This window comes from Carassius gibelio, chromosome A25 (genome assembly GCF_023724105.1).
Source record: "Carassius gibelio isolate Cgi1373 ecotype wild population from Czech Republic chromosome A25, carGib1.2-hapl.c, whole genome shotgun sequence".
NCBI lineage: Eukaryota > Metazoa > Chordata > Actinopteri > Cypriniformes > Cyprinidae > Carassius > Carassius gibelio.
The window spans coordinates 13,591,151-13,599,733 of record NC_068395.1 but is presented as its reverse complement, the minus strand read 5'-3'; the positions used below and the strand labels follow the sequence as shown (position 1 = coordinate 13,599,733).

Genomic DNA, 8,583 nt, shown 5'->3' with positions numbered 1-8,583 from the left:
CCTCTTCCTGTTTCAACAGTACATGATATCTGTCCACACCTCATAGTCTGCCTTTCTTTCTATGGTGATGTTACTGAACACATCTGTCTTAGAAGCAAGAGAATGGAAATCCTAGTTTAACTTTTCAAGTGCTACAAATCAGATCTTCAATGAATTTGGGCAATCAGATCACTTAAAGTTGTTCACACAAAGACCAATAACTATAATGAGAAGTATTTTAGCATCCACACCAACAGACAATACTGTTCTCTTAAATCTCTTAAATGTTCCCCTCATTCTGTTAAATTTATACACAAAATTCTGCCTTTCTCTGCCTTTTTCACTTCATCTTCATGCTGTACTCCCTCACTCACACATTCTTTTATGCTCTGTTGTAAGGCAGAAACTGAGAGTTTGCATGATGGTATTTTCTCAGACGCTGAATCTGATGTGAACAGATGAACTCAGGAGCCTACTAGAGTTGCCAAGGAACTTGTGCTTGAAGTATATAATTATATCTGCCTTATTTATATTTTTAAACAACAATAATGATTAAACATGGGGTCAGTAAATATTTTCTTGTTTTACAGCTGAAGACCAGAAACGCAAAGAAAATCATTCAAACCAGTCCTAAAGAAATGAGGAATGAACATGGACTTCTTGTGCCCCAAAAGAAAAGACAGAAAGGTGAAAAGTTTCACATTTCAATTTGTATGTCTGAATTCAATGCAGTTATGTGTGGTACAACATTGATGTTGATCTCTCAAAAGACTTTTCAAGTCCGCAGTTATAGTTTTTCACATATACATCTTTTTTATAGCTCCTAAAATGAGCAAATAAGCTGTGCATCATCTCTGTGATTTGGGAAGGAAAGGACTGAATATGGTGAGTACTGACACCTGCAACTGTATTCACCAACACTATTACTCTAGAATGGTTATTGCTGTTATTGCTGACTTATTGTTTTGTCTGTTTGTTTGAATTAAGATGAAGCCAGTTGATGAAGATATCAATTGAATGGCCACCGAGTGCATCACTGCTACCTGAACCCATCAGTTATCTGCTGTGAAGACTGCATTCACAAACCGCTCTACTGCGACAGCTCAGATGTTACGGCCTGTAAAAGTAAACATCACAGCTAAACAACGAGAGCTAGTTGTGGTGGGATTCTTTTGGCCAATATCCCCAACAAGAATCAATGTTAAGTCCAGTGCAACAATTATAAATAAAAATACTATATATTGTTTATTGATTTACCATAACCTAAATACATGTTTTGGCCCTCCAGGACATCTAGACCAGGTGGAGTGTGAGGAGGACCGTCAGAGACTCCAGCCAGCCGAGCCATGGATTGCTCTCACTGTTACCATCAGGCAGACGTTATCACAGAACCTACACCAGCAGACAGTGAGACAAGTTCCTTTCACAGGCAATCAGACTGAACTGAACTCATACCAGTAAAACCATACACACCCCACCAACCTCATATGCCCTGCACTCTTATCAGTTATGCTGACTGGACTCAATATTATTATGCACCCTGACATTCTGTTTGCACTAATTCATACCGTGCTTTACTGCAGAGATGTATGTGTACTGTGATTATTATTGTTTTCAATTCATGCTCTTTGTATAGCATAATTTTTAACATATATTGTTCTCTACCTGAATTGAGTCCCTTATATATGTGTGTTGCATATATATATATATTCAGAATTTGTATTTCATATATATTCATGAATTAATTCATTTGTCATCCATACTGTCACGCTGCAGTCTGCACCCAAGACTTTCATCACCTGTATACTTGTGTTCATTGTATTGTGACAATAAAGATATTTGATTTAAATTAGTTACATGTCTTTTGTTCATCAGTTGTGCTGTAGGGTGCTGCATAACAACTGCAAAAAAAATGTATGACGTGGAAGATTATGATATGTCCAGGACATGGACAAGCAAGAAGAGGAAGAAAAGCAGGAGAGCTCTAAAAACTTGATGTGATTCTTTGGGGCTCAAGACATTTCACCATGCATGCATTTGCATGGCTTCATCTGATTAGAAAAACATGGTTTAAACATAACCCATTTTTAATATTGTTAAAAATTGTATATCATTTGTCTTAATACACTACTTTAGTTGTCTTTATGTTGTATCCTCCAGTAAAGTACTGCACATGGTGTTGGATAATAAAGTAGGGTGAATATTCTATATTAAGAATGGTGTTTGGTAAATACACCATTTAATTTTGTAAACAATAGATAAATGTGTTTTAATTAAGAAATGAACATTTGGTTACATTAATGACATTCAGTTAGATGAAGGGCAGGCTGAAAGCTGCATTAGAAGATACTGCATGGACTATAATGCTGCAGGAATTTCATGCACAACTGAAGGTGATGGACAAGGGAAAGATCAACATGAATCCAGTACTGTATAATAAGCAAGATGAGCATGCACATTACTGATGTTTAGTACCCGAGGAGGACAAATATGAGGAGTATTTTACACAGAGACACAAATTAGCTCTTAATATTATGATTCTTTGCATTGCATGAATTGTATGGCTTTGCACTATAAACTACACACTCTCTGTACCTTGTCTTACTGAATGACACATTGACACTGTGAAAGTACAATGAAGTGTCACAGTATGTATTGGTTGTTTAAATTGGTGTCTTTGTTTACTTTCAATACTGTATCCTTGCACCTGATATAATTCAATATTTGGAGCCTATTCCAAATAGGCACTGATGTATATTTTTATGGTTCTATTCTTATTCTAAGATAAACATGACTTACAACTTACATATTGGCAATTTGTTGAAAAGAAAAACTTAAATATTATGACTCGGCACAGTCTGTTGTCCATGATGAGAAAAGGTATGTGTATGTTTTACTGCCCTTCCATCTTCAAGGGCCCAGTAGAGTCCCTTAGAAGAGCAAAAAAATGTAAATTTCAAATGGCTGTAAATCAAAGTCTGATTATAGTGTCAAAGAAAAAATTGGCAGGACAACTACGTATGCTATGCTAATTAAATAATGTTGGACAGAGTTTTCAAACATATATGGAAAGGTGGTATAAAGGTGTTTAAAAAAGTGCACTTAGTAAAATATCGAATTTCAGCCTGCCTCTTAAATATGTCATTAATGTTTACACAATGAACATGTTTAGATGACCCTTTGTTAAAAAAGATTGCATTTTCCCATTTTTTTAATTATTAAACATTTTAAACTACATTACCCATAAGCCTCTGCCATTCTATCGTTTGAACGCGAGTAATATTAGCGCTGGTATTTGGAGTTTATTGGACTTGTGCTTAGGGTTAGGGTTACGATTTCGGTAAAGAGGTAATTTCTCACGACATAGCAACACTGCATTGTTAACTGAAGGTGTTACTGACGTAATAATTACAGTCAAACGGACTTTGCAACATTAAGCGGTTTATAATTTGGGTTAAAAGATAGTCCAATCACAGCGAGTTCTGCGAGAGCCAAGGGAACGTCAAAGCCAATGGCAACCCAGTTGAGCAGAGGCGTCACACTAACTTGTACATATATGGTCATTTATGCCGGGAGCTTCCGGGTTCCTGTAGTGAATGGACAGAAGCTGCAGTTACCCTGATGCAGCAAGACATACGTTGATTAAAGGTGTTTTTTTTTGTTTTGTGTTTTAACGAAGGTATAATGATTCCCATTGTATTGAATAGGCTACATTGTTTACACTAATATTAGTGTACAGTACTTAAACTCAAAAGTTTGCATATACTGTGTGAAAAATAAATGTCAAAATGTTTCATTTGCTCAAAAAAAAAAAAACACCTCTGAAGATTATTTAAACACAATATTTTTCTACTACTCAATTTTCCTTCTGTAATATTTACAATGTATTTATAGTGTATTAAAGGTAAACAATTTATCACATCTACGTTTCATGGAAATGGACCCTAAAAACTTGCCATTCTTAGATCCACCAGTTGAACTATAGGAATAGAAAACAAACAAACAAACATCATGACATCAATCACTCATTGTCTAGTCATTTTACAGTGTTTATTGATATGTCAAACTTTTCGCAGATAAACATAGTGCCCAGAACAGTCTCTCTCCAGTTTATTCCACTATGAAAAAAAAGAAAAGTTGATAAAAAAAAATGCATAGAGGTAACTAAGTGAAAACAAACAAACACAATTGCAACAGAAACTCCCTTCAAAAAACATAAGTTTAATATTCAAAAATAAAAAGGGAATTTGTTTACAGAAATCCTGACAAAAGATGCCAAAGAATAATCAAGGTTACAGTTGAAAATATATTGTTTTCTTCCCTTTATCAACCAAATAGGCAAAAATGATTAAGAACAATGCTCCAATATTTTACAATTATCACCTTTAAAAACATATATCCTGTAATCATTGTTTGCTTCTATTGTGAATAAATGCAAAACAAATAAATGGTTAATAATAATAATTATTATTATGTGTATATATATATATATATATATACAGGAGTGCTTATAGTAGAGATTGGAGTGATGAATGTAGAGGTTGGCAGTAAAGGACTGAGAGCAGATGTGTCACACAAGAGAGGAAGATCTGGAAGCTTTTGAATGGGCTGATATTGTGAAGAGCTGATGAAGAATGATTAAGTAATCTGTGAGAAATCCTGCAAGAAGAAACAAAGATAATTTATCACATTATGAACAACAAAAACACAGACAACAACAAATGGCAGAATACAACATACTGTAACTGCAGTGTGCATAGCAGTAATTGTACAGTACTGTCTGTTGGTGTGGATGCTAAAATACTTCTCATTATAGTTATTGGTCTTTGTGTGAACAACTTTAAGTGATCTGATTGCCCAAATTCATTGAAGATCTGATTTGTAGCACTTGAAAAGTTAAACTAGGATTTCCATTCTCTTGCTTCTAAGACAGATGTGTTCAGTAACATCACCATAGAAAGAAAGGCAGACTATGAGGTGTGGACAGATATCATGTACTGTTGAAACAGGAAGAGGCGGCACCAATTTGTAAAGATTAATAAAGAATACAATGGACTTCATTTAAACTTCATGATATAAACACTCTTACAATGGGCACAATCTGATGGGAGCTGTGGTAATGGCCAATAACAGCAGTAGGAGTAAAAGTTGTAGAATTTTGTACAAGTACGCTTGTGCAATATAATATGATTATTGGATGAATTATTACTACTACAACATGCTCTTTGTTGAGTGTTCTTCCTGATGGGCTAAGTGAACCAAAATTTAAGAAACATCAAATGCTGAGAAAAATGTATCTGACGTACCATTGGAAGTGTTTGCCTTTGCAGCTTTTGGTCTTCTTCATAAATGCACAAGATGGTCAAATTCAAATCTCATGACAGGCCTTCCTGAAATATAAACATGTTGAGACAGTGTGTTAAAATGATCTGTGACCAAAATATTTGATTAACACATAATATAAGGATGCGTTCATTAAAGCAAATCAGTTATAACTAAGAGTCTTCAACATTACCTGTGAAGGGTTGATCCCTTGAAGGACTTGTTCAGCCCCCTTGACAGCTTCTTCAATATCAGCATTGGGAGCGTGGAGTTGAAGTTCCCTGTTAATTCTAGCAGAGCGAGAGAGAGAGAGAGAGAGAGAGAGAGAGAGAGAGATTTTACAAGAGATGGCTTCTTTAAAGATCTGCTGGATTACAGGTTGTTGTGGAGTATGTAATCCGACGTAACTGCAAGACAGAAAAAACACTGAATTACAATTACATCACAAAAAGATATTAAAGGCATGGCAAACTTAGTGGTTACTGTGCTTTACAAATAGTGTAGAGTAAAAACACAGTTACTGTGGTAAAATCCTGGTAAGTGTTGTGGTTATTGTGTGTTAGTAACTACAAATACCAGAGTAAAACTATGGTTACTATGGTAAACCCATAGTAAATGCCGTGGTTATTGTGTGTTAGTAACTACAAATACCAGAGTAAAACTATGGTTACTATGGTAAACCCATAGTAAATGTCGTGGTTATTGTGTGTTAGTAACTACAAATACCAGAGTAAAACTATGGTTACTATGGTAAACCCATAGTAAATGTCGTGGTTATTGTGTGTTAGTAACTACAAATACCAGAGTAAAACTATGGTTACTATGGTAAACCCATAGTAAATGTCGTGGTTATTGTGTGTTAGTAACTACAAATACCAGAGTAAAACTATGGTTACAGTAGGAGAAGCATGGTAAATATGCTGTAGTTACTGTGTGTGTATTGGCTACACATGACGTGGTCAAGCAAAAGTTAGGCTAGTATTGTAAAAATATGCTAAATGTGTGGACTTTTTACACGATCACGATTATCACGCGATATTGGGTTGGGTGCTTTGTTGTGCTTGTATTAGTCATGTCTAAAAGCTGAAGACCCATCATAAATTTATTTAAAACTGCAACAGGTCTATAAACAGTACAGGTTAGCTTAGGCTAATGACAATGGTAGGCTAGCTGAGCAGCCCACTGACCCATAATTTGAGCATAAACTGCCCTTTAAAAACACGGCCCTGTCTAACGTGATGCAGAAATACTGAAATAATTAAAACAATACGCTTAACCACGTGATATCATTACAAAAAGAAGAAGAAAAAAATATATTTACCCTTGCTTACCTGTTTGAAGGTGTACGCGCATCAGGTGAACTGAACGAGCCTCGCTGGTGACGTCACTGCCGCTGAAGATGATGCGTGTTATTTGGACGCATCTGCTCTCCACCGAAATTAATGGGAAGGATTGGCGTATCATATGCACGCAAAAATGGCATTTGGCGTATGCATTACACGCAAATAGAAAGTGTAAAGTCGTGTTATTTATACGCAGACTGATGAGAACTGGTTGACATATACCAGTAGAAAAAGAGCTCATTGTAAAGATTAATTTCGAGATGAAACTCCAAAAAATGAATACAATTCTTGAGGCTCGGAGGGGCAAATATCTTTCTATATTTGGAAATGTAACTGTAATTAACTCATTGATACTTTCACAATTTACATACTTACTGCAAGCCTTACCTTCACCTGATGCACTGTTCATGAAAACATATGAAAAGGTTATTTTTAATTTTATTTGGAATGGTAAAACTGACAAAATAAAACGTGAAAATGGAGGTTTAGGATTGAAGAGTCTTGCAACACTTGATATGGCTTTAAATGGTGCTTGGATCCAACGATTATATAATAACCAACACTGGTTTTCATCTAAATTATTCATAGTGCAACGTGGTGCATCATCAATAGCCAAACTTTATCCTTTTTTTCAACTAGATCAAGAATCAAGAGTAACTTTGAATATTTTTTTCCCTGATCTCTCCCTTTTTTTTTTTTTTTTAATTGTTTGTCTATGTGGTTTTGCTTTCAGTTTTCTACGCCAGATAATATATTAGAGATTAAACAGCAGATATTGTGGCTAAACTCAAATATTTGCATAGATTAAAAAAAAAAACCTGTATACTGGCAGTCTTTTTTAGATAATAATGTACTTTTTGTAAATGACTTCCTGAATGATAAAGGAGATTTTCTTAGCTATGAATCCTTTACTTCAATCAAAATGACTGTATCTGCAGTTGATATCAGCAATTTCTCCAGCTTGGAAAACAATATTAATTGACTCAAATACACATCTAGGCGTTTGCCGTCCGGCAATAAAAAAAACTATAAATGGTTGGGACATAGAAAAGTTAATCTTGATATGTACACTTTCTTAGTATCATTTAAAAATACAGAAATTTCTCCATATTATATTCATGATTATTGGAAGAGTATTTTTGATACTCCGCTTCCTCGGTTAAATATTTTTAAGAATTTGTACAAATCATCTTGTTCAACATATTTATGGGCCTTCCAGTTAAAATTGTATACAAGATTTTATCAACAAAGAAAATGTAAAAAATCTGGAGAATAACTGAGGAAAAAAAATTGCAGATATTGTGGAGAAAAAGAGGAAGACATTTTACATTTGTTCTGGTATCGTCCAGATGTAGCTCGTTTTTGGCACAAGGTGGCAGCTTGGTTATATGAACAAGGAATTATCTTACTTATGTCACCAAAATATATAATTTGGGGTGTGCTTGAAGAAGAAAATGTTGTTAAATACCATTGTGCTTCTTGGTAAATATTTTATTTTTAAAAGAGAAAACATATTAAAATATAATTATTTGGTGTGTTCCTAAAACATTATTATTTATTGACTAAGAATGTGATAAAAGATAAAAGCAGGCCACAATCAGATAGTTGGCAAAAATTAGCATTAACAAAAAAATGGGATAAAGAACAATAAAGACCTATTTTTTATGTTTTTCAATTTTTTTTTTTTTTTTTCTGGCTGTCATAGAGTTAATTTTCAGTGTAAATGTAAAAATGGCTGACATGTTAAGGATGTATGTAGTTTTTTTTTCTTTTTTTTCTGTATTACCCCTGTTGACTTGTTTTTTTTTCTGTTGTAAATTTTTTTTTTTTTTGTTGTTGTTTTTTTTTTATGTCTACCGTGATCCGGTAAAACTTGAGTTTTGAAACAAAAGGGCTGTTCCTTCTATTCTAGCAGCCAAAAATCCAAAAAGAAGACATT

General features: G+C 34.3%; 1 long non-coding RNA gene across 3 annotated transcripts; it reads right to left on the bottom strand.

The window, feature by feature from the left end:
• Positions 1 to 3,877: 3,877 nt before the first annotated feature.
• On the bottom strand, positions 3,878 to 6,858 carry LOC127946788 (uncharacterized). Of its 3 annotated transcripts, none has more exons than XR_008151170.1 (4): positions 6,623 to 6,858; positions 5,495 to 5,708; positions 5,286 to 5,369; positions 3,878 to 4,638 (listed from the first exon to the last, which is right to left on the bottom strand). It is a non-coding gene; the product is annotated as an uncharacterized LOC127946788 (long non-coding RNA). The 3 variants fall into 3 exon arrangements; XR_008151168.1 differs by having other exon boundaries at positions 3,880 to 4,638; positions 6,633 to 6,858; XR_008151167.1 differs by having other exon boundaries at positions 3,892 to 4,638; positions 5,495 to 6,858.
• Between the last annotated feature and the right edge of the window lie 1,725 nt (positions 6,859 to 8,583).